Raw genomic sequence first — 25,362 nt, 5'->3', positions numbered from 1 at the left:
ATTCAGTACTTTCCACAAAGGTGGCCTCACTTAAAATGCAAGGGCTCCTTTTCAAGGCAAGGAGGGCAGCAAGAAAGGAGGAGGTGAGGAAATCAAACATCTTCTCCACCCAAGAACCAGTAATAACAGTCTTCCTCTTCCTCCTTTCCCTTTAGCAATGTATTCCTCTCCAAAGGAAAATCTTCCTGTGTTGAGTTAAAATAAACTTCACAGACTGAAAACCCCAGGATTAAAACAACAACAACAACAGTACAAAGGGTAGAAGTTGGAAGGGTGTTTTTAAACCTCTTGTAGGAGAAATCTTGACAAATAACTTGCCTTCATGTTGGCACTTTTTATGTTACCCATATTTGGGTAACATTCCTTTAAGGGATGTTCCTTTCTGCTTAAAAGTTTTGAAAAACATCTGGCTTGGTCTGATACAGACCACTCTTGCTGGTGAATCTCTCTTGCGACGTGATACCAAAAAAGAGGACAAGTCACTGATGCCCCAACATAAGTACAAAATGTTGATCAGGGACTTCTCATGAGTAAACAATTAAGTTCCTAGTGGGCTGGTGGAATTGTTAATTTTATATGTTCAACTTGACTGAATCACAAAGTACCCAGATAGTTCGCTAAGTATTATTTTTGGATGTATCTGTGACGGTGTTGCTGGATGAAATTAGCATTTGAATCAGTGGACTCAGTAAAGCAGTGTGCATAGGCATGATCCAATCCATTGAGGACCTAAATAGAACAAAAAGGTGAAGAAAGGGAGAATTTGGCCCTTCCTGCTCCGTTGTCTGAGTCAGGATACTGGGACATTGATCATTTCCTGCCCTGGGTGCTCCTGGTTCTCAGGTCTTTGAACGTAGACTGAATAACACCACTGGCCTTCCTGGGTCCTTAGCTTGCAGATAATAGCTCACGGGACTTCTCAGTACCCATAATTGAATGAGCCAATTCCTTATAAAAAATCTTATTTGTTTTTATGTTTACAAACCATATCTATATATCTCTATTTAGATATATCTCCCGTTGTTTCTGTTTCTCTAGAAAATCCTGATAAATACAGCTAGCTAATTCCTGAATCCCTATACCACAATACTTGGTACTGGGAAGATGTTCAATAAACATTTGTGGGGTTTTTTTTAAGATTTTATTTATTTATTCATGATAGACATAGAGAGAGAGGCAGAGACGCAGGCAGAGGGAGAAGCAGGCTCCATGCCGGGAGCCCAACGCGGGGCTCGATCCGGGGTCTCCAGGATCGCACCCTAGACCAAAGGCAGGCACCAAACCGCTGAGCCACCCAGGGATCCCCTCAATAAACATCTGTTAAATGAATAAGTTCACTCAGTAAACAAATCACAACCATGTTCTAAGGTAAAAGTTTCATTTTACCAATTTGTATTTGAAGGCAGTCAGGGACTTTAAGTATGATAGCCCAAAATTTTAGAAATTCTTATAGACTAAGCCAGTACTTGAGTCCCAGTTCATCTGACTGGAAACATTGTACTTCAGACACTATTTTTTCTTTTAGGGCTTTATTAAAGGAAAATTTAGTCTCAACATACCTTGAATGGGCTAAAGAATTATCTGTCGGTGCCATTAATCACACAACTGATCATCAGCATTGATGGCAATAGATAGTTTCGGAAATGCTATGTTCAGCAAAATATTTTTGTGTTCTAAATTAGAGTTAATACATATACCATAAAATGTGACTTCTTGTTTTCTTCAAAGTCCTAGGGCCAAGTAGGAAGGCAGGCATATAAACATTATACCAGTTTCACTTTCATCGCTTAAAAGATGATTTATGCACATAGCAAAGATGAAAGAATGAGGTCACAAACAATCCGCACATATACCCCGATGAGGTCCAGTAGGTGATCATCTTGGCAGCATCTTGAATGTTCTTTACTGTAGGGCTTATCAGAGCTTTTAATATGCCAATCCTTAGCAGGAATAGAACACAACACTTTCCAAACCTAACCGAGAGCGTGTTTTGGATAGAATGTAAACCAATGATGTGTGGTGCTCCTTTTGAGAAATCTGGGGTAACCATTTTGCCTCTCTTGTCCTTGCTACTTGATGGCCAGAATGGAGAAATCACCTCACTTCATCTTCAGAACCAGCCTGGTGAGACAACTATTCCCCATCATCTGGGTATGAGACACCAATTTAGAGTATTTCAGGATGAGGACTTAGCCCCCTGGTTACTCAACTAAACAACAGCAAGAAAGAACTATCTGTGGTTGTTTCAACCCTACTTAGGAACAGAGCTGCTTTCTGGAAGGCAGTGCAGTGGCTGCTCATCCTCACTCTCTCACAGGCAGTTAGAGTGCTTGATTGAATACATATGAACAAATAAAGTTGAAATAGTCTCTCTCTTATCTTGCCCTTAGTGAAGAAATGTGACATGAAGTACATTTAAGATGCTGCCAAGATGATCACCTCTGGGACCTCATCGGGGTATACGTGCAGATTGTTTGTGGCCTAATTCTTTCATCTTTGTTATGTGCATAGATCATCTTTTAAGAGATATGAAAATGAAACAGATATAAGTTTATATGCCTGCCTTCCTACTCGGCTCTAGGACTCCCCAGAAAATAAGCAGTCACGTTCATGGTATATGTATTAACTCTTAACACAGAAAAATACTTTCCAATGAATAGATACATATAGACCAAATTATTTGATAGGTACTATTTTTTCCTTTTTAAGTTTTTATTGAAAGTTATGTCACTACAAGGTAGAGTCTCTTTTTCAGATGTCACATCTTGGTGCCTTTGGTGCTTGCTCTTTGGAGGAAAATATTTGAGGAATGGGCATCTAACTAAAGCAATGCTGAAACTGCCCTGGCACGTAAATCCATTGCAGGGAAAGAGGAATCAGAAGTAGCATCAAGGAGGCATTTCAGGATAGTCAAGAGGTTGTGAGATTCAGAGTCCCAATTCAGTTATACTTAGTATAACACAGGGGTTAAGAGCACAAATAGGGAGCTGGATTTGAAGCCCGGCTTTATTCTTTACAGTGATAAGTATATAGCTGTATAACCTTGAACAAATTATTCAAACTTTCTATGCTTCAGTTTTCCCTCTGAAAAATGGGGTAAGAGTAAGACTCCGCATATGTAAAGTGCATGGACCAGTACTTGGTACAAAGTAGACTTTCACTCAACATGAGCAATAACTAGTAGTATCGCTGTGTGACTATGAAAAGTCAGTTTACTCCTATAGATCTCACTGTCTGCCTCTATAAGACTGAGGTCATCATAATTATGTTGCAATATTATGGTCAAGATCGAATAAGACAAGGGACAGGAGCTAAAGTGCAAACATCACCTTGCAAATGTAAGAAAATTATTTTCCTGCTGCGATTCAGTGGTTCCTTCTCCCCTCCATGGAAGGTATTTCCTCTTTGTCCCAGGCCATCAGATGTCCTCTCCGTGCACTGACCTTTCTAGTGTTCAAAGGGGGTACCCCCTGTGCTCTCGGCCATCAGTCCTTTCCATCTCAGGGAATGACACCATCCGTCGCCAGCCAGTGGCCAGAACCAGAAACCAGGGTGCCAGCCATGACTACTTTGCCTTAACACCTTACAACTCAGTTGATTGGCACTTCTTGTGTCCATCTCCAACATGGATACCTAACCCCTTCCACTGCTCTGTGTTCATAGCTGCCACCCTCATTCATGTCACCATAATTTCTGGCCAGTAATGGCCTCCTACAATCCTGCTTCCATGCTGGTTTTACCTAATCCACTTCATCTCCCCAATACAGATGGAGAAATCTTTCAGGAATGCAATTCCAGTAAGGCTCTTCCCAACTCCAAATCCAGCAACAGCTTCCCATTCTCATATCTCTTACCAGGACTTAGTCCTCACAAGGCCCCTATCTATGTCTCCAATCTGATCTCACATCACTCCAATCTCCCCAGTCCACCGCCCCCCTTTTATTTCTACACCCTATTCCACAGGCTTTTCCTGGCAATTTGAATACACTAAGCTTTTCCCTGCCTCAGGACCTTTGTTCCTTCCCCGACTCTTTAAATAACTGACCCCTTTGCATCCTTCATATCTCAACTCAAATTTTACCTTCTTTGAGAGGCCTTTTCTGACTGTCCCCAAATGTCCATTTCATAGCATTTACCTCCCGGAATTATTCTGAAGATTAATGAGAAATGCCTTTAGAACAGTGCTTGGCACAGAAATACTCGTTGAAAGTTGTAAATAATTATCATCATCACCGTCCTCCACCACAGTAACCTATTAAGTTGCATGGAAAATTCTAAGGAGGGTGTGAGACTGTGATGTGTTTGTTCACTCTCATTTCATCTGATTGTTACTTCCATGAGGTATAGACCCTGTCTGTTTTGCTTCCTGGTATCCTCACCTCCCAGTAAACCACCGGTCAGAAAGCAAGCTTTCAAATATTTGTTAAAGGGATGAATGGAAATGAGTGTCTCTGGCTGTCAAAGGGGTCAAACTGCTGAAACCCCACAAAGACCTAGGGCAGTCTCACCTCTGGGGTGGCCCCACATCTGGCTCCATGCACCAGCCCTGTGTATGCTCCAAGGGAGCCATCCATCCCTCTCCTATCCACTCCCTCCCCTCCCCCATGTATCCCTCCCTGTTTGTATTCAACACCCCCCTGCTTGTGCGAGGAAAGCAAAAGACCCACAAAACTCTTTTCTTTATCCTCTTTCCAAAAAAATGGGCCAATTCACAGCTGCAATCGTTGGGAGAATTTCCTGCCTGGGAGTCTGGAAACTGCCAAGAGTGAAAAGCCGCAGCCAGCCAGTGAGGCCTCTGTTGTCGTTGGCCCAAACAACAACAAAAACAGCCACAACCACCACCACCACCACAACAAAACACGCCACGTGTGCACAAGCACACACAAACACGCCCACAGAACCAACCAAACGGACAAGGCTTCAAGGAGAAGCTTCTGGGCTGCACGTTTGGGCAGCAAGGCCTATCCGTTGGCACCAGGCCACGGCAGCCCAGTTCCCAGCCCCCCACCATCTGTCATCAGCACTCTGCCTACTGTAAGTGTGCCGACACAGTCCAGGGAGGCCAACCAGTAGCAAATGGAGGGGAGGAACAAACAAAGCCACCACAGTCAGCAGGAGAAGGTGGCTACGGCTTTGACACAAACTGACAAAAAGCCGGGAAATTTAAACTGGAAAGTTTGCCCTAAAGATCTTCAGCTGTGAGGGCTGGACTTTGGAAAGGGGGGAGTGTGACCAGAGCGGGGCTGGCAGTCTGCAGAAGCTGGTGCTCTCCAGCTAACCAGGCCGGCCCTTCCCAGCCCCTGTGAACAGGAGACGTGATAGAGAATCCGTTCCCACTGTTTATGGATTGCCCAATTAGGCTTTCTCTTACAAGAAAAAGGGAATTCAAAAAAAAAAAAAAAAAAGCAAAACCTTTTTTCTAATAAAGTTTCTGAAGGAAACGTTTAATCAGGACATCACGTATCATGTGATACAGATTGCTAAATTCTTCATCAAATCATCATTCGAATCAATAATTGCCAAATGATTAAATTTAAGATGAAAATGTAATCTATTGCAATTATTAATAATCCACCAGGTTAGGATAAATTGTCCTCACTTTGCTGTCGAGAAGTTGTGGTGTTGTTAGTTTTATGTTCTAATTTGAGAGACCTCCGGGGGAAAAAAGAAAATCCGGATAGTTCACATTTTTCACCGTTGATCACAAAAATATTTTTTTTACAAACTGATTTGTCTACCAGAGACTGCAGCAGCAAAAGAACTCAAGTCAGCTAAGATGCCTACTGACATGTGTCTACATTTCTGCTTGAGTGGCCTGGATTCTGTTTGCACTTGGATGGATGATTGTCTTGAAGTTTTCATTCCTTGTCATTAAGTGCAGGAGCTCTTTCTCTTAAAATCTTAAAAACATGGGCCCAGGGTACCAGGCATGTTATGACCATTCCAAAATCTTGATATTATTCTCCCTACATTAGAGATCAATGCATTGAGGCCCAGAGGGCTTTACATGACCCCAAGTTGAAATGGTAGACCTCGAAGGCCTTCAGACTTAAGACCCTACCGTCCTTCTGTCTTAGACAATGAGATCCTGCTAAGCCTCTGATTTCACTTTGCCCTTGTAGTTCTTGCCATTAAGCCACAATACTATATCATTCCCACTTTTCAAAAACTATGAATTAAGCAAACAAAATTGCAGTGGGTTTTAACCAAGGTGGCCAGGAACAAACCAGCTTTCATTCTGTTCCCTCATCAATTAAGTATTAGTATTAGATCACTCTTTAAAAAAAAAAAAAAAGATTTTATGTATTTGATGCAGAGAGAGAGACAGGCAGAGACACAGGCAGAGGGAGAAGCAGGCACAGAGCCAATGCGGGACTCGATCCCGAGATTCCAAGATCATGCCCTGAGCTGAAGGCAGATGCTCAACCGCTGAGCCATCCAGGCGTCCCTTTGATCACTCTTTAATAGTCGATTAACAAAATATAAGCTCTGGAAAAGAAGTTTTAACCCCTAAACAATTCTGATTGATGGCCTAATCTTTTGGCTCATTATCCCTAATCGACAGAGTATACGTATATTTACAAATAAAAACACACACCAGATGTATTTTCATCCACAAGGTGATGCTGTCAACTAAAATAGGGAATGTGCACCAATGTAGAGCATCCATCATTTTTAAGACAGATTCACCACGAAATCTCCCACTTCGTGACCCACAGATGAAAGTCTGAATGCGGCACAGGGTGGCTGTGATATTACCATGTTTACAAAGAAGGGCTAAGGGCTTGAAACAGCACCAGCTCTAAAGTCGGGAGAATTAGCTTTGAGTGCAGGCTCTGCCATTTCCTAGCTTATACTTTTATGCCTCGGTGTCTTTGCTGTAAAATGGGAATAATAATAGCATCTTCAGAATTGTTTTAATTAGTGAATTAGATGGTGGATATGAAAATGTTGTATAAATAGTAATGTACTACCATTGGTCTTCTTTCTTCCATATTTTTCCATTCCTTCCATTGTACTTCTGTTTCGTCCAGACTTATTAGTGTTTTACTTATTTTTTTAAGATTTTATTTATTTGAGAAATGGCAGCAGCGAGGGATAAGGAGAGGATAAGCAGACTCCCGTGGAGCAGAGAGCCCAATTCAGGGCTTGATCCCAGGACCCTGAGATCATGACCTGAGCCAAGGACAAACACTTAACCAACTGAGCCACCCAGGAACCCCCTTATCAGTATTTTAAAGGAAGACAGGACAACTCCTACCTCCTACCTTCTTCTGAAAAGTAATAGTCAGTCAACCACCAGTTGAAGGGGGTCCTATATCCGAGACCAGCTTGACACTCCACATCAAGAGCCCATTTTGAATTTCACCTATGAAGAGAGAAGTACATAGAAATAGTTTTCATTTTCCTTTCTTATAGAATTTAACAGATTTTTTTAAAATCCTATGCAAAGCTCTTCTAAGAGCATGAGTGAAATGAATTTCCAAACGATGCTTCACACATATCTGAGTGACCAAAGTAAGTTAGTACATTATATCAATGTCTATAACATTCATTCATTTATTCATCCATTCATGTGTTCATTAAACAATTATATTGGGTGCCTACTTTGTATAGAGCAGTTTGCCAAGTGCTAGGATGATAGCTAAAAACACACAGACTCAATAGGGACAAGTGATACAGTCTTCTCAGGAGAGTTTCTTATTGTGTAAAGAGATAGAAGTGTTTTCAATTTTTTTTAATGTTTTTGGATTTTTAGAAGATTGCCATTCTTATGAAAGAGTCATAAAATAAGAGCCCAGGAATCTGGTTCCCTTCGTGACTTTACCAACATTCAAGGCCTTGAACAAGTCACTTTCCTGCAGTTTCTAAGCTTTCCTGACATTTAAGGGCTTTCAACCTCCCCTCGCTTTGTTTTCTGAGTTAGTAGCACTACTTCACCGAGAAGTGCTTCACAAAGGGTTAAATAATTTTTAAAAAGGATGTGTTCTCCTCTTCTGAAGTGCGTTTTTATCAATTCGAGTGTCAGGGCAGGGAGCTAGACAAGGATTTAATCCAACTGGGGACTTTGGGTAGATATAGCAAAGTGGACATGAACAAAACACAGCTTTCCAGACCCTTTATTAGGTTGAAAGCTCCATAGGGCCAACGATCAAGGAAGCCATACTCACCACTGCCACATTCCTACCAGTCCCTAAAATGGTGCGAGCCCATGGTAGGTATCCACAAGTATTTGCAGACTGAACATGTGAACGAGCCAGCTTATCATAATCAATAATATCACAACATAAAATAGTTGTTATAAAATAAAACATCAGCTCAGATAACACTTCCCAAACTGCAATGCCAAACCTTAGGAAACTCCCCTTAAGAGAAGACCATGATTCTTCATGGCTGCAGTTGCCCACTGCAGCAAATCCGTGGTGTGTGCAGGAGCAAGCTGATTGCTCCCTGATGCTGAAGAGTATCTCCAAACCCCTCAATGGTATCCATTCATGAATTAAAAGATTGGAATAGAATTAAAACAGCACTTTCCGGAAGTCTGAGATCTTGGATTCTGATCCTGGCTTTTCCCTAGATAGCCATGTGGCTTTGAGCAAATCCTCTACTTCTCATGACCTGAGTTTTCTCATCTGTAAACAAGAGGTTTAGATTTCTAAGGCTCCTTCCAGGCATAGGAATTTAGGAAGAAAGTGGAAAATTATGCACATGTGGGCATTTTTAAAGTAAAGCTTCACCATCCAAAATGCCTGTTACTTTATTAACTCCATTCCTGTTTTGAGCTTGGAAAATTGGCAAAGTGAGTGCAACTGTTTCAGAAGTTAATGTTGTATTAGATCAACATAGCAAATAGACACTTGCCTAGAGAGTAATACTTTTTGCCAGAAATGGGTTGGCTCTGAAAAACACTGCCCTGAAAAGCCCTATCCAGCTCTGTTTCCTCATACCCCTTCCTTCCCACAACTCAACCTTCCCCCAAAGACCAACAAGCAGGGGTTAGAGGTACAAGGCAGGAGGAGTCTCTCGCTATGGGACTCAACATTGAGTCACTTCTGCTAATAGTTCAACCATGACCTGGTATGTCAGTTTGGATAATTAATCTTTAGCCTGGATCTTTCATCCTGAGTCTGGGAAAAATTGGAATGATTTATTCATGCATTCATTCCCAAGTACTTACTGAGTCCCTAGGGAGTGCCATCCCCCCCTAACTCATTGTTGACTCTTGTACTAGACTCCTCCCTGTCTCGCCCCATGCCACCATGCTGTCCTCACTCACCCACCTATTGCTCAACTCACTTCCTTTGGTGACAGCCCTCCTCCTGTCTGTTTCACAAGAGGAAACTCTGGCTTCATGTAATTGACCTGGCCCAGAATGGTCTGAAACCATCAAAATTTCTAACACCTGGCTAAATACCATGTACTTGGACCAGGTGAGTTAAGCCTGCCACCTGCAGAGAAAAACAAGGGAGACAGAGCAGAGCCCCAGTAGGTACCTATCCACAGACTAAAGGTCATGGTTGTATTGCTTCAGAGATTGCAGACTGCCTGCCTGCTCACAATGGCTAGGATTCATTACCCGAAATGTAACTATTATAACCCTGCAGGTAAAGATGCAGACATAATAAGGTTTTTTTAATTGGCAATACTATTATGACCCAGTAGGATCTCTGGAGCCATTAGAACCTCAATCGTGTCAGAATCCTCAACACCACCACCATCAGGAATTAGAGCCCAAACTCTGAGTTCTCGTCCAGTAGATGAGGCCCTACTCTCCATCCTTGTTTCCCACCGTACACCTACATCTTGGAGTACCACTCTGTGCTCATCCATCAGAAACCCTGGTAAAATTTTCTTAGGTCCTTGATTCCGTTTGCTTCTACTTCACCTATTACCCATTACCACATTCAGGGGCTGCCAGTGGAAGTTAGCAAAAACTGCTAAGCATCATGCCCATGGCGGCAGAGCTCACATGGGCAGTGACCAACGTTAGGTTCAACCAGGGAAGTCTACAAGCAGTCTGTCTGGGTGAAATGAAATCTTATGGAAGGAAGTTTAGCTGGGACTATAATGCCCACCATAAAGTCCAGAGGGCAAAGCAAGCGCAGAAACAGAGAATGAGTACTGAGGTTAGCAGTAGGGTGGATCCTCAGCAGAAGAGAGCAAGCTTCAATAAATGATTCAGAGTAAGAGGCTGAGAGCTAAAACTGTGGACACAGGTAAAAGATGTCCTCTTGGGGCACCTGGGTGGCTCAGGCAGTCAAGCGTCTGCCTTTGGTTCAGGTCATGAGCCCAGGGTCCTGGGATGAGTCCCACACCAGGCTCCTTGCTCAGCAGGGAGCCTGCCTCTCCCTCTCCCTCTGCCTACTGCTACCCCTGTTTGTGCCCTCTCTCCATAATAAATAAATAAAATCTTAAAAGAAAAAAAAAAAGATGTCCTCTTACTGAACTGTCAGGTACATGGGGTAAGCAGAGAAGCTAGCAAGAGGCCATGGGAGCTAGAAGTACATGTGTTTCAGGCCTCACTTTTAAGCTGGATTGAACTTCCTTGCATTATCTGTGGATGTAGCCCAGCCTCAGAGAGAGGCCCACCCAGGCTAGTCCAACTCACTGCAGTTTATGACACCGAGCCAGACTGAAGCTTCATTTATTTCATGTGGATAATACATTTGGTCCGAATTTGTTTCACTTTCTATGAAATGAAATTTAAAATAATGGCTAGAAATTTTAAGTTTGATAACTCTCTATGTACATTTATTTATTTTTCAGGAGATAGGGAAAGTATTTTCATCTACTAATAACGCACGTCAGAGAAATTGACTTACTTTTATAGGCTTGTTCTAAGTGAGCTATAGGGAACTCAGAGATCATTTGCCTCCTACCATCCTTTTACAAATGAAGGACTGTAGGGGCAAAAAAAAAGCTGACAACTTACCCCAGTTTGCACAGGTAGCAAGTGCTGGTGTTAAGAGTATTTATTGCTTAAGGCTGCAAGATGGGCAGCAAATGGCCTAACAGTCTTGTTCCTCTGATTTGCCTGCAGAAACTGGCCCGAGGTCTTTGTTTCCAGGGGTGTTTGTGCATTAAGTGTATCCTCCAGGCCCAAACACAGTCAGACTCCGCAAGATCAAAGGTGAAGCTAAAAGGGAATGCACCACAAAGAAAAAAAAATCAGCCCAAAAGATTTTACCTCCATAAAGATTCATCACAGCCCTAGCTAGCTGCCTCTTGGTCAGCGAGTGACACTGAACCTCACTGACTGCCAAGAGGCCACACCCCAAAGAGACAGCAACTCCACACTCCACCTGTGTACAACCATGACATAAAGCGGGTGAAATAATACAGCTTGGTTGAGTGGCTTTGCTAGTCTGTGCCTTAACTTTCTCTACGCTTTGGTTTCTTCTTCCAGTTCCTCAGCTGTGTAGAACCATAATGCAATTTTGTAGAAACTAAGCAAAAAGGAATACATTAGTCTAGTTGCTTGGAACTGCTGCCAAAGGAACAGTATCTTCAACTGATTGCCAGCCAAGTCCCTTATGAGATTGTGTAGACTCTTACAATATTGCTCAGGGAGCGAAACAAAGAGGAAGAGAAAAAGAAGGGTCGTGCTTATTATAATTTATAGTACATGGTTATGGGAAGCTTCTTATGTTACCAGAAAGCTGGTGTCTGGGGTTTTCCTCTTCCCCCAAAGGAGCTGAAAATGGGAAGGGGGAAGGGAAGGTTAGCTTACCAACTTTTTGCAGCCAAAATCACGAAGGCCAAAATTCCTTCCTAGAAATGTCAGTGGTGAGATTCAGACAATTACCACCAGTTCAACAACTACCCCCCCCTCCACCATCATTAACATCATCCCTGACATCAACAATAAACTCACTCCACCCACCCTCGAGGAGCAGAAAGTCTCAGAACCTCTTGCCTTAAGAGCCATTCTGATGGAGGCATCATGGAAGGAAACCCATTTATTAAATATTTGCCTAGAGGATTAGAGCACCTTGGCTGCTGGGTTTCTGACTAGTTTTATTCTCTTTGTTCTTCATCTTAGAGAATGATGGGGTTTCAAGTATTCCAGTTAAAACTCTACCTGCGGGGAAGGAAAACAAATGGTATGGTGTGTTAACCAATCCTCTCCAAGGGTTATGACTTCTACTAACCTCCATGGATTACATTCTCTCATTAAATCAGTGTCTTAGCCAAACAAAATGTAATGCCAGGAGTCACGATGCTCATCAATAATGGCTTCATTCCTGCTCTCCTCTCAGCATGGGTTCCATGACACAGAGGCCTGATGTAAGCTAATGGCTATTCTCGAATAGATTGCCTTGACAGCAGGAAACCTCCCTTATTCATCTTTGACTCCCTATTCCACAGCCCAGTTCGTGGTACACAATGTTGCATGAATGTCACTGTGAAGCAGAAGGGATAGGAAGGCCAACCATTTCTCTTTGCTTGTGAGCTCAACAACTCACAAACTGGAAAGCAACACGTTGGCTAACTCATACCCCAGCATATAAACACACAGGTTGTTTCTACCAAACCGATCAATGGTAATGAACATTCTTGTGTGACATAGTTGCTCTGGAGAAAGAAAACCATCAAGGAAAAACGATGCTGACCCTGCACAGGCAAATGTTATCACAATGAAGACACACTGATGAGTATGTTACCACTAAGCTATGGACTTCCGGGTGGCCTGACTGACTCACCTAATTGCCTACTCCCCATTGATGACCTTGCGGCCGCAGGATCCATCCACAGGATCTTCACTGAGTGCCAGTCCATGCCTGTTAAACATGTGGCCCTCGTTACCTACATGAAGCACCTTCAAGATCAAATACTAAATTATCCTAATTCCCTACCCATTAGGTTTTACCCCAGAAAACCAAAAGGCCAAAGACTGATATAATTATTTTATTCTTAATAACGATACCCTTGAAGTCATTCTTAGGTTCATTTATAAATTTCTAGATATCAACTTTTTGCTGATAACAAATATTTGATGCATTTCATGCATTCACTCTTGACTCCTATGACTTACCCGTGGTGAGATGGTGAGTCTCAGGCACCCCATAGGTAAAAGTCTGCCCTTAACACCCTCCCTCTCCATCTTCCTTCTATCCAGCTTGGGAGCCTTGGCTCTGCCTTCCAGGTCTGGTCTGGTTCCTACCCCTTGCAATATTTGATAGATTATTGTCATTTTCCCTCACTCAAATTTCAGCACTTCCTAAAACTTCTGGCTCAGACTCACTTTCCGGTTCTTTCACTCCTGTTGTTTTCAACGTGACTCTTTTCTCCCCCGTACCCCCCCTCCAGGCCTCTGCACACCTCTAGACCTATCCACACAGGACCCACACCCAGTCACCAGCGGGGGCAGGTACCCACAGGGCCTCAGGTGACCTAAATGCAGCAGGGCTCGGAGGCTGAAGATGCCACAGGACAACTGCTCTTTCATTCTCCTGCCAGATTTCATATTCAAATCTCAGGAGTGAGAGGGACTTGAAAGCTCATCCATGCCTCCGCCTCTGATTACACCAAAATATTAGCCATTAAGGAAAGATTAGCATTCCATGGCGTCCTCAGGGATCTCTGAAGTGGATTCCTGTGCCTCTCTTAGTAATGCATTCCAGAGGCTCATCGCACTCAGAGAGATTTTCCTCATGCCGAACCTAAATCCTGCTGGAAGCAATTTAAACCATTCCCCTTTGGCCTGTCTTTGTGTGGAAAAAGAGGAAAGCTCTTTGCCACTGCCCTCGCAGGGTCCCTTCACGGATTCCTTGGCTCCCACAGGCGCTGCGTTTACTGATTGAAATGAGAGCAGAGCAGGGGCCGGGCAGCAGGAGAAGGAGACAGGGGTCACCGGGCCACGCCGGCCTTCGGCTCTCTGGTCAACCTCTCAGAAGAAGCACCGAGGGCTCTAGGCCCCGGGTTTAACCCAGCTCTCACTTCTCATTTTCCTCGGTTAAGTCTCGGTCCCCTTTCACCGCCTTGTGACCTACTTTCATCTCCAGTGCAGTTCTCCCCCTTGAAGCGTGTAGACAACGTGCAGCCCGACGCAGGGGTGAGGCAGCCGAGCTGCACCACTGCTCTGACCTTTTCCTTCATCTCCTGAGTAACATGAAGGAAGGAATAGAGACGATCAGGTTTTCTGCTGGCCAAACCTGCTTTTCTTTCCTGGCAAAAGGACACGAGGAGACAAAGTATATTCTTCGACCCAAGACAGTAAATAAAAGAAAGAATGCTGTGGGTGTATAGGACGTTTGGAACATTTCATTTTTGTAATTGTGCATTCTGAGCTGAGAGCCACCACAAAAGACCAGTCTTTGGAAACTGAGGGGGTTTGTGGTTGTATCTTGGGGCTTGCTGGCCGGCCAGGATTCTGTTTCCATCTTTCCCATTAGTCCCTCAAGTGCGAGCCGAGGCCCCCAAGATCCTGGGCCATCTGACCAGAGGCGGCTGCCAACGTTTTCCCGTGAGCACTGGAATGTGTGTTGGCTGGGCGCGTTTCTCTGCCAGGTGTTTATAAAGTCTCTTGATCCTTTTTTCCACCTGGTTTGCTTCCTGGACCCGAAGGTTTAGGGAGGACAGTGTGCTGTGGAGGAACAAAAAAAAAAAAAAAAAAAAAAAAGGAGTATAAGCACCCTCCTCTCTTCCCTGAGCTTCTCCTGGAGAACTTCTTATTTTTAAAACTCTCTCGCTTTCTTCATTTTTGTTTCCTTTTTCTCTTTTTTTCCCCCCTCTTTGGTGTCTCTGTTTACACAGTTTAGAGATTGGGAAGATTTGGGTAGATTTCCAGCTGCTTCTGCACAAGCGTAATTGAGTCATTTATTTTTAGTGATGTCAAGACTTCGAGAACAGATATAAAAGGAACATGGCACACTGACTAAAATGTAAGAGAGTCCTCATTTGGAGGATGAAGACACAGTGGATGTGATTATTTTCAAATTGGAGGCTCTTCGCTCCTCGTTTCAAAACCACATTTGGAACACAATTTATTTTATTTTCAGTGGGGAGGGTCTCCGGTGTCCAGCGAAATTTGATGTCTGCCCTTCCAGGGTTGGTGGTTCACCTGCAGCAGCTCCCTCAAGGAGGAGCCTCACACTGTGCCTGTCATTTTCTCTTCCTTTAAGCAAGAGAGCCCTACCCCGATTATTTCCTGGTTGGAAAAGACGAGGCTTAAATTAAAGACCTGTGACACATCCTGAGATCCTCCAAGAGAAAGGCCACTGGAACATCATCTGTCATTTAAACCAAAACAATCAAATAGATGCAATAACTATGCATTTGATGACCAGCACATTCCAAGTATATTGAGTTCTTTTCCTTTGCACCTACATTTATTTCGGGTGTAAATCAAACTTGGATCTGGAGAAGTATCACTTGTTCTTTGCAAAGCTGTCACAAAGTGTAAATGGTATTGACACAGACATTTTTTTTTACTTTCCTTTTATCCTCCCCCCCTCCTCCCACAACTCTTCCCCTTAAAAAGATATAAGACAATTCTTCAGTTGGCTCAATATAAAGCAGGGCATTTGAAAATAGACTTCTAATTAATGAAACTAGTTAGTATTGAGTGCACATTATACTCGAGGCACTATTCCAAGTTTTGTACATATCAGAAAGATAGCACTATTAGCCCAATTTATAGATAAGGAAGGAGATGAACAAAGATGTGGAATAATTTCTGAGTTGTGCTAAGAACCCAGAGAGTCCAGCTCTGGAGTCTCTTTACTTGTACTCCCGGTACTACATGCCTCTCACAGCAATGGGCATGCAAATGAGAGAAACATATGCAAGACAGATGCCAAAGAGGTATTATTTTAACTATAGAGAGAGCTTTTGCAAGACAATAGGAAAAAAGGCAGACACCTCAGTAGAAAAATGAGAAAAGGACAACAATGGACAGCTCACACATATAAAAACCTCCACATGGCTGATACATTTTTAAAATATTAAATCATATTAAAATCAATGAAACATAAATTCAAAGAATGATATACCTTTTAGTTCTATTAAAGAAATTAAGATTATAAGAAAAAAGGGCTATTCAGTGCTGACAATGGTGTACAGGAATAGCCACCCTCAAACACAGCTGGTATGGGGTGCAATTGTTCCCACAGTAATGGAAAGCAAATTTCCAGTATTAGTGAAAATCTTTAAAATAGGTTTAGTAATTTAGTAATTCCACTCCAGGATATTTATTCTAATAAAAAGGAGCCCTAAGCCTCCATGTATAAAGATACCAACTTTAGCGTAAAATAACAGCGCATCTTTGTTATAGAACACCAAACGATTGTCAAAAATCATGTTTTTAAGGAAAAGTAACAGAAACTGAAAATCTCATAGTATATTATTAATTAAGAGGGGAGTTTGTGTAACAACATGTACAATCGATCACAACATTGTGAAAGTACATCTATGCATAAAAGAAACACTGGAAGACCAGAAAGTTAACAGGTGTTATTTCTCAGCATGAAGCTACTCATGATTCTTTCCTCTGCATTCTTCTCCAGTGAAAACATATTGTTTTATAATTTTAAAAAATATTACAAATTGTAGCATTGGAGTAAATGTAGGAAAATAGAGATGTGTACAAGTATCTGTAATGAATAACCTCTTGCAAATTACACTTAGGCATTGACTTTAGTTCTGAGAGTCCCAGCAGATAAAGCAAAAAGAGAAATAAATGTCTTATGTTATTTTTTAACAGAAAGAATACAAATCTATCTTTCTTTTGGGGATATTTAAATTCAGATTCATCTTTCAAAATCTTTTTCCCCCGATTTTAAATTCAAAGAGGGTCTTATTGACTATATATATTTTTTAGTTTTTATTTATTATATATTTATTTGAGAGTGAGAGAGAGAGTGCGTGCATATGAGTGGGGAGAGGGGCAGAGAGAGAGGGAGAGAAAGAATCTCTAGCCAACTCCATGCTGAGCACAGAGCCTGTCGCAGGGCTCAATCTCACAACCCTGAAATCATGACCTGAGCTGAAATCAAGAATCAGATGCTTAACTGAAAGCCACCCAGGTGGCCCTGACTATATTTATAAAAGAGACACTGGGTGTCATTGGGCAATGCCTTCTCATTGCTTCTGTGAAAGACACAGAAACTTTCTGCACATGAACAGCCTTATAGTGGCCATCTAAAAAAAAAAAAAAAAACACTGAGGCAATAAGAGTAAGTAACTCAGAGAAGACATTTTTTTTAAGGAAGTAAAGTAAGATAATGAAGACATTTTTACCCTGGAATACCTAACCTCTTAATGCAAAGATAGATCTTTGAGAACTCTGAGGAACACTTGGGTTGAAAGAACAATGTTTTCTCCCCAAAGTCATTTAGAGTAGATAGTGTTAATAATGCAATAAACAACATTGTTGACATATAAACAACTCCCAAGTTTAATGGAACAAAAATTATATTACCTTGGGTCTCATAGAATTCTCTGGTAAAAAACATTCCTCCATAAGATAGAATTAGCCTCAGATTCAAGTGAAGAAGGTGTGATTTAAAGGGATTTGTGAAAATCCTTCTCCCTGTAAAAATATTTACTCTATAAGTCTTACTATAAAGATGGAACATCAAAGAATGATAAAATTTTCAAACATTAAAAAGCCTTTAGAGTTCCTATCATCCAGAGGTGATTAACTTGGAGGAGGGCATGAACTTCTTAGAAATCTAATGAAAGCTATGGGGTTGGAGTCTCTTTCCGGCAATACACACATGTACCATGCTTTGCATAAAATTGAAGAGGTTCAGGACTGCCCTCACATTTACCCAAAATACCCTAGGATAAGAACACCTGAGTCAGTTCAACCTTGTTTTTCTGAGACGACTTAAGAACAAGACGCTACATTTTGCCCCAGCAAATAATTTTTCTTAGTTTTGCAGAATTAGTCCCTCCCAAGTGAGTGAAGTAACTTGCCCAAATTTCTAAGGCAAACCCCCAGGAAAGCAGATCTTCCTTCTCCCACATCACTTAGATTTTAAGACCTCCTTAGTTTCCTACAACCCTGGTTAAAAGAGAAATCTCTGTCACACACATCTACAGAAACCCTGTGGGAATACAACACTAAGAACATACTCGGAGTAAAGTTAGGCTCAAAGGGATATGCCAAGTCACCAATACCATGGTTTTTCAATGGACCAACATATATGAGAGCATCATATCCATTTTCAAGTAAATCTTGGACTGTCTTCTGATTATGGTCAAAATATCTGAAACTCAAACGTAATGTTTTGCTCTGGCTTGGGAGCAGCAGAAACCAAAGTTCTTCAGCAACCCTGGTAAGTAAGAGTGATGATGTGCCTGAAAATAAGAGAGGCAGGCCATAAATATCAACACCACCAAAGCCCTGCAACTTATTTTCAAGATAGTAAGTAATCATTATTTTCTTTATTCACCAGGAGGGATCTGTGATTCGTGAGCAAAGGAGCATTGTAGGATGCTTCCGTAACTGGGAATTCACACAGAGAACTTAGACCTCTCCTGTTACTTAGACCAAATAACTGAATTCAGTGTTCCTACCAATCGACTTGCAAGGTTAGGTCTGCACACTGGTTTGGGCTGGAAAGTCCCTCTTAAGTACTCTGTTTATTGGAGTGCTACCCATCTCCTAGAGCCATTTCACATCTCACCCTTTCCAGAGAGATCTTCCCGATTACCCCAGCCCACACTCATATTATCCTTTTCAGCGGTCCTTACAGCACTTTTATTAGGACATAACTCGACAACACTTGCTTACATACTGCTTAATAGATCTTACTCACTGCTTCATGAATCTTGTTTCCCTAACCAGATTATAAGTTATTCAAAGGCGAGAATCATGTTTCCCCTGCTGGTTCACACTGAGCACACGGCAGGTATTCAAAAATTGTTTGTTGATTGACCGATTAAAATGAGGAAACAGCCAGCCTCCCACCTGAATCCAGTCCAGCAGCATTCTGCTCAGAAGAGAGTAAGCTTTCCTGCCTGAGGAACCCCTGCTGATGCTTCCCCAACCCTCCAAATGCCAACTCTCCTGCGGGAGCCCCAGTAACAGAAAAGTTCTGAGAACACCTTATCAAACCAAATAGCATGGTACTTCTGTGGAGATGAGCAACTTGCAGAGACCTAGAAGGACATTCCTCCCCTCCTCTCCCAGTAGGAGGATTGTTTAACACAAAGGGACATTTTGAATGGTTGTGAATATCATCCTACTGCCTCCTTCCTTGAAATCTAAGAAAGGCAGTGGAATTTCCCAGAGTGATAAGTGAAGAAGAACCTTAAACATCATTTGAGTCAAATTGTGGTCCACCTCACTGATGGAATACCAGACAGCCATCCAAAATAAGAAGATGCAAATATATGGATTCATGGAGAATGATGTCTAAAATATAACTTTCTATGGAAAATAAAGCAAGTTATACATAAACATTGATTGCATTTCTGTGAAAATGTGTACATGAATGCACATATACATGCATACATGTATGGTATATATGCATAGAAAATATAAGGAAATATTATGAAAAAGAAAAAACCACCTGTCAATCATGATTCTCTCTGGAAGTGGGATTTGGAAACTAGAAGAGTGAGAAATCTAGAACTTAACATTTTACTTCAGGCAGTTTGGTAATTTATCTTAGACTTTTGCAGTAAGCATTACTTTGATTACTTAGGTCACTTTAGAGTCAGCATTTTTTAATCTTCCAAAAAGTCACCAGTTCAAGCCTTCAATAATGTGACCTCATCTGCCTCTTACCACTCTCCTGTGTGCTCTGGTTTCCCACCACCTGCCACCACCACCACCACCACCACCACCACCACCACCACCACCTCTATGCTCCTTCAACCAGTGCTCCATCCTCTCTCAGGAATGACCACCCCTCCCTCATTTCTCTGTTGAACCCCCACTTGTGCTTCAAGAGCCACTCAAAATCTCACCTCCTCCCCGATGCTCCCAGGAGGAATTGAGTGCTTGTACTTCTGTGCCCTCGTAGCACTTACACACATCTCTGCTAGAACACGTGCAAAACTGTACTTTTAAAAATTACTTTTGTCTCCCCAGCTACAGTAAGCTCTAGGATCTTCCTGGATATTCTACATTTTTGGGTCCCTAGCACCGTGAGCAGTGCCTGGCACCCAGTAAGCACTTAGAGAAATGAAATGTTTAATGAATACAAAACCTGCAAATCTAAATTCTGAATACACAACCAAGTACTCCAAATGTCTAAACAATTTTGAGTGACAATCCAGTTGCTGGTAGTCTCAATAAAACATCTTTGCCTCCTAAGCCAAAAGATGAAACCCATGTTTGTACCCTGTATTTTCCTCCAGATAATGATTTAATGTCATAATCTACTATAGGTCAGCCCAAGGCAACTCCTTTGATTGAATTAAAGAAATATAATCAAAATATAATGTCTTACATGACACATCACACAGACAATTCCAGGCAGACTTTTAGGAGAGGCTTCTTGAATCAGCTTAACATAAATTAGGGCATAGTTTCCATTAAGTCCTCATGTAACAAATTTTCTTTCCATGTTGGTATTCAGTAGTTGATCTGATTTGAATGCCCTCCATGTTCTCAGGTACATGTCACCTCTGAGAGCTTCATGACCACTTCAATTTCCACTAGTGTTTACCGGACAGAAAAATGGATTCCAGGAATCTCACCACTGTCCTTGTACCTGACATAAATTAGTCTGGAATAAAAATAACAACTCCAATACTCTATAGAAACTATCCTAACATACCTTATATTAAGGTATCTGGTATGATAACCTTATATTAAGTTATCTGGTTGGCAGTCTGGGTTCAGTCTGTTGTTCCCTATTCTATAAGATTCTATACATAGTTCCACAGAAACCTTTGCTCTAGTCCTGAGGAATAAGCTAATGAATGGTATTTTAACAAATCGTTGAAATAAAAATTTGTCACACCAAACAAAAACCAAACCAACAATGACAATAACCAAATAATAGCTCCAAGAGGTAGGAATAATTAACCTTATCTTACTAAGGAGAACACTGACGACCAAACCAGTTAGATAATTTGTTTGAAGTCACACAGTTGCTAAGTGGCAGAGTGCAGAGGAGAGCCAAATCGTGTGACTCCATCCCCTTGGCTTTTCCCATTAAGCCATATGGCCTCCTCCTGAAAGATGTGTATACATCCAATTCCAAACCAGGGAACTTTCCTAGTCATTAAGAAACCAAAAATGGAGGATTTAATTTTGTTATAGCAGCCACAGATTTTTCTCCTTTTTCTTAATTTTGGTCTGCAACTAATCCATATGTTTATCTATTCATTAAATACTTAATGAGCACCTACTATTTACCTAAAGTTGTGCCAAGCGCATGGAATGAATTCCAAGAGACAAATATGTGTTTCTGTGTCCCCAAGGTAAGTTCATGGATTATTTAGTGATTAGAATTCCTTGATAAGTATGGCTATGTCTATCTCAACAGAGCATTTTTTTGTAAAAAGAATAATTGCTAAGGATATCTGCAGTCAACATTTTTTGAGGACTTACTCTTTTCTAGGCATTGTTCTGAGACAAACTCACTTAATGACTCCCTAAGTTTGGTGAGTATTACTAATCGCATTTTACAAATAAGGAAACTGAGGTTCAGATAAATGTGTTATCCAAATTCAGAGAGCTAAGAAATGGCAAAGCCAAGATTAAAAACCAGACAGTGTGGGGATCCCTGGGTGGCTCAGCAGTTTGGCGCCTGCCTTTGGCCCAGGGCGCTATCCTGGAGTCTGGAGATCCAGTCCCACATCGGACTACTGACATGGAGCCTGCTTCTCCCTCCTCCTGTGTCTCTGCCCCTCTCTCTCTCTCTGTCTATAATAAATAAATAAATCTTAAAAAAAAAAAAAAAAAGCAGGGGTAGCACTCCTCAAAAAAAAAAAAAAAAAAAAAAACAGTGTGAATATAGAACTTCACCGGTATTTTATAAAATCTCCCAATTTAATATATTGAACATTTACTCTTGGGTCGTCAAGATGAACAAAAACTCCTGGCCTCCAGGAATTAGTGAAAAAAGTAAACAAGTGGAGAGTATGATACAAAGTGATATAGATGGGGTGATAGGACTGTGTGCAGGGAGCTGTAGGAGCATAGGAAAGGGTGTCCTAATAGTATTTGCAACAGCCCATCTGCTATCCTCATATGGACATAGCCCAGGCATCTTCTGCTTCGTTCAGTGCCCAGAGACCCTGGTATTCCTATCTCAGAAATGTGCAAAAGCTTGGAAGACCACATGTAAAGCTGGTCCTGATTGTTCCCCTAGTCTCCGGGGCAGAACAAGGAAAAGAAAAGTTTCCCTCTCTTCGTGTCCCTCAGGTACCTTGATCACTGATCAGACAACAATTAAGGATCCCCATGACTCCAACATATGAATATTCTCCAGTAAATAATCTGCCAGCCTTTTGTGTTAGACATGCAGATTGTTTTCAGTCATCTGCAATTATAAATAATGTTGGAGTGAACATTTTTATAGTTGCATTTTTGTACACTTGGGTTTCCTAGAAAAGATCCTAGAACACAATTACTCATACAAAGAATATATTCTCTTTTTGAACTCTTGATCCACATGGGGGAGAAAAAGGCGATGGTTTCCAAAAGAGTAGCAACAAATTACATCCCACTGATAATATTTGCAAGTGTTTATTCAATCATCCTTTCCATAGCATTATTATATGCTTTAAAGTTCATCATTTTGTGAGGAAAAAAATGTTAGCTATTATTTTAATTTTCATTTTTGGAATACTGGTGAGGTTGATTATGTTTGATAAGTGTATTAATCATGTGTATTAGTTGAGATCATCCATGTAAACCTAATAGATCTTCAATAAAAAGAGATTTTTGTTGTTGTAGTAATGAGTTTGAACAAAATTTGTTTCTAGCTATGTATATTGCTCCTTATAATTTTAAACTAAAAATAATAATAATAATTTTAATCTCACTTATTTTTCTTATTTCTTCATTGAAGTTTCAGTGGTTTCTTTTAATGAGTTGTACGTGTGTATATATGTGTGTATATGTGTGTGTATATATATATATATACTATTATATATTATATATTATATATATACTATATGTGTGTATATATACACTATTATATATATACAAATATTAAGTATATTAAACCTTTGTTTTAAAGAAACATTCATGTTTTAAAAGATTGTTGTAACCTCCAGAGTAATTATATATAAAGGCATTAGGCTTTACAAATATAATTCCATGTTTTAGTTTCATTGATGAAGAAATAGAAATTTAAAATTCAGTATGTGTTTTTCTTTTCTTTTTTTTTTGTAAAGTTTATATGCAGTGAAATACACAAATCTTAACTGTATCATTTGATTTCTTTTTTTCTTGAGAAAAAGAGGATGTGAGCAGGGACAGAAGGAGAGGGAGAGAGAGAATTTCACAGAAATTCTAAGCACAGAGCCTGATGCAGGGCCCAATCTCAGGACCCCAAGATCATGACCTGAGCTGAAATCAAAAGTTAGAGGCTTAACTGAGCCACCCAGGCACCTCTCATTTAATGAATTTTGACTAATGCATATATCTATGTAACATAAGCCCTTACTAAGATACAAAAGAGTGTCATCACTCTAGAAAGTTCTCTTATGCCCATTCCCAGTCAGTTCTGCCTTTATCCCAATTTACCCTTCAGAGGAAACTTCTGTTCTGGTTTTTTCCAACCTAGATTGATTTAGTTCATTCCAGAGCTTTATATAAATGGAATCATGCAATATATGCTTTTTTTTAAAAGTCTGCTTTCTTTCACGTAGTATAGTGCTTTTGAGATTCACTAACATTGTTCTATGTATCAGTAGTTCCTCTTCAGCAAATGGTGTTGGGAAAACTGGACAGCTACACGCAAAAGAATAAAATGGAATCATTTTCTTATGCCATACACAAAAATAAACTCAAAGTGGATTAAGGACCTAAATGTGAGACCTGAAATCATAAAAATCCTAGAAGAGAGCTGAGGCAGTAATTTTAGCTGTAGCAACATTCTTCTAGATATGTCTCCTGAGGCAAGGGAAACAAAAGCAAAAATAAACTATTGAGACTACCTCAAAATAAAAATCTACACAACGAAGGAAACACTCAACAAAACTAAAAGATGATCTACTGAGTGAAAGAAGATATTTGCAAATGACATAGCTGATAAATGGTTAATATCCAAAATACATAAAGAACTTATACAGCTAACACCAAAGAAACAAAATCTAAAATAATCCAATTAAAAATAGGCAAAAGACAGGAAGAGACATTTCTTCAAGAAAGACGTACAGTTGGCCAACAGACACATGAAACTGCTCAACAACACTCATCATCAGGGAAATGCAAATCAAGACCACAATGAGATATCACCTCACACCTGGAAGAAGAATGGCTAAGATCAAAAACACAAGAAGCAGCGTTGGTGAGGATGTGGAGGAAAAGAAACCCTTGTGCACTGTTCATGGGAATGCAAACTGGCACAGTCACTGTGGAAATAGTATGGAGGTTCCTCAAAAAATTAAAAATAGAATTAACATATGATCCAGTAATTCTGCTACTGGGGATTTACCCAAAGAAAATGAAAACACTCACTCAAAAAGATGTATGCACCCCTATGTTTATTGCAGCATTATTTAAGATAGCCAAACTATGGAAGCAACCCAAGTATCCATTGATAAATGAATGGAAAAAGATGTGATATATATATATACACACATACATATACCATGGAATAGTACTCAGCCATCAAAAATGAAATCTGAAATGAAAAAAGTGAAATATATATATATATAATATATACATACGCACCATGGAATATTACTCAGCCATTAAAAAATGGAATCTTGCCCTTTGCAACAAGATGGATGGATCTATACAGTATAATACTAAGTGAAATGAGTCAGTCAGAGAAAGACAAATACCATATAATTTTACTCCTATGTGGACTATAAGAAACAAAACAAAGAAAAAAAAGAGATAAACCAAAAAAACAGATTCTTAACTAAAGAGAACAAACTCATGGTTGCCAGAGGGCAGGTGGGTAGGGGGAATGGGTAAAACCTGTAAAGGAGATCAAGAGTACATTTATCATGATGTGCACCGAGTAATATATAGAATTGTTGAATCATTATATTGTACACCTGAAACTATTATGACACTGGTAACTAGACTGAAATTAAACTTTTAAAAATTTCATTTCATTTAAAAAAATAGTTTGTTCCTTCTTATCGCTGACTAGTTTATCCATTCATCTGTTGATGAATATTTGAGCTGTTTCCAGTTTTTTACTATTATGAATGAAGTTGTGATGCATATTCTTGTACTAGTAATTATGTGAACAGATGCTTTATTTATTT

The 25,362-nt window shown here is 40.6% G+C and overlaps 1 long non-coding RNA gene across 2 annotated transcripts in view; it reads right to left on the bottom strand.

Moving 5' to 3' along the window:
- Positions 1-25,362, bottom strand: part of LOC140594553 (uncharacterized) — a 101,679-nt gene that overhangs the window by 5,702 nt on the left and 70,615 nt on the right. The window contains exons 1-2 of one of the 2 annotated variants that reach the window (XR_011995454.1): positions 10,934-11,101; positions 7,269-7,369 (exon numbers count right to left, since the gene is read on the bottom strand). This is a non-coding gene — a long non-coding RNA (uncharacterized lncRNA). Of the gene's footprint in view, positions 1-7,268; positions 7,370-10,933; positions 11,102-25,362 lie in introns of those variants that run through there. The other variant, XR_011995455.1, reaches the window with a different exon arrangement.

This window comes from Vulpes vulpes, chromosome 12 (assembly GCF_048418805.1).
Source record: "Vulpes vulpes isolate BD-2025 chromosome 12, VulVul3, whole genome shotgun sequence".
Taxonomy (NCBI): Eukaryota; Metazoa; Chordata; class Mammalia; order Carnivora; family Canidae; genus Vulpes; species Vulpes vulpes.
This window is presented reverse-complemented; position numbering and strand designations above follow the sequence as displayed.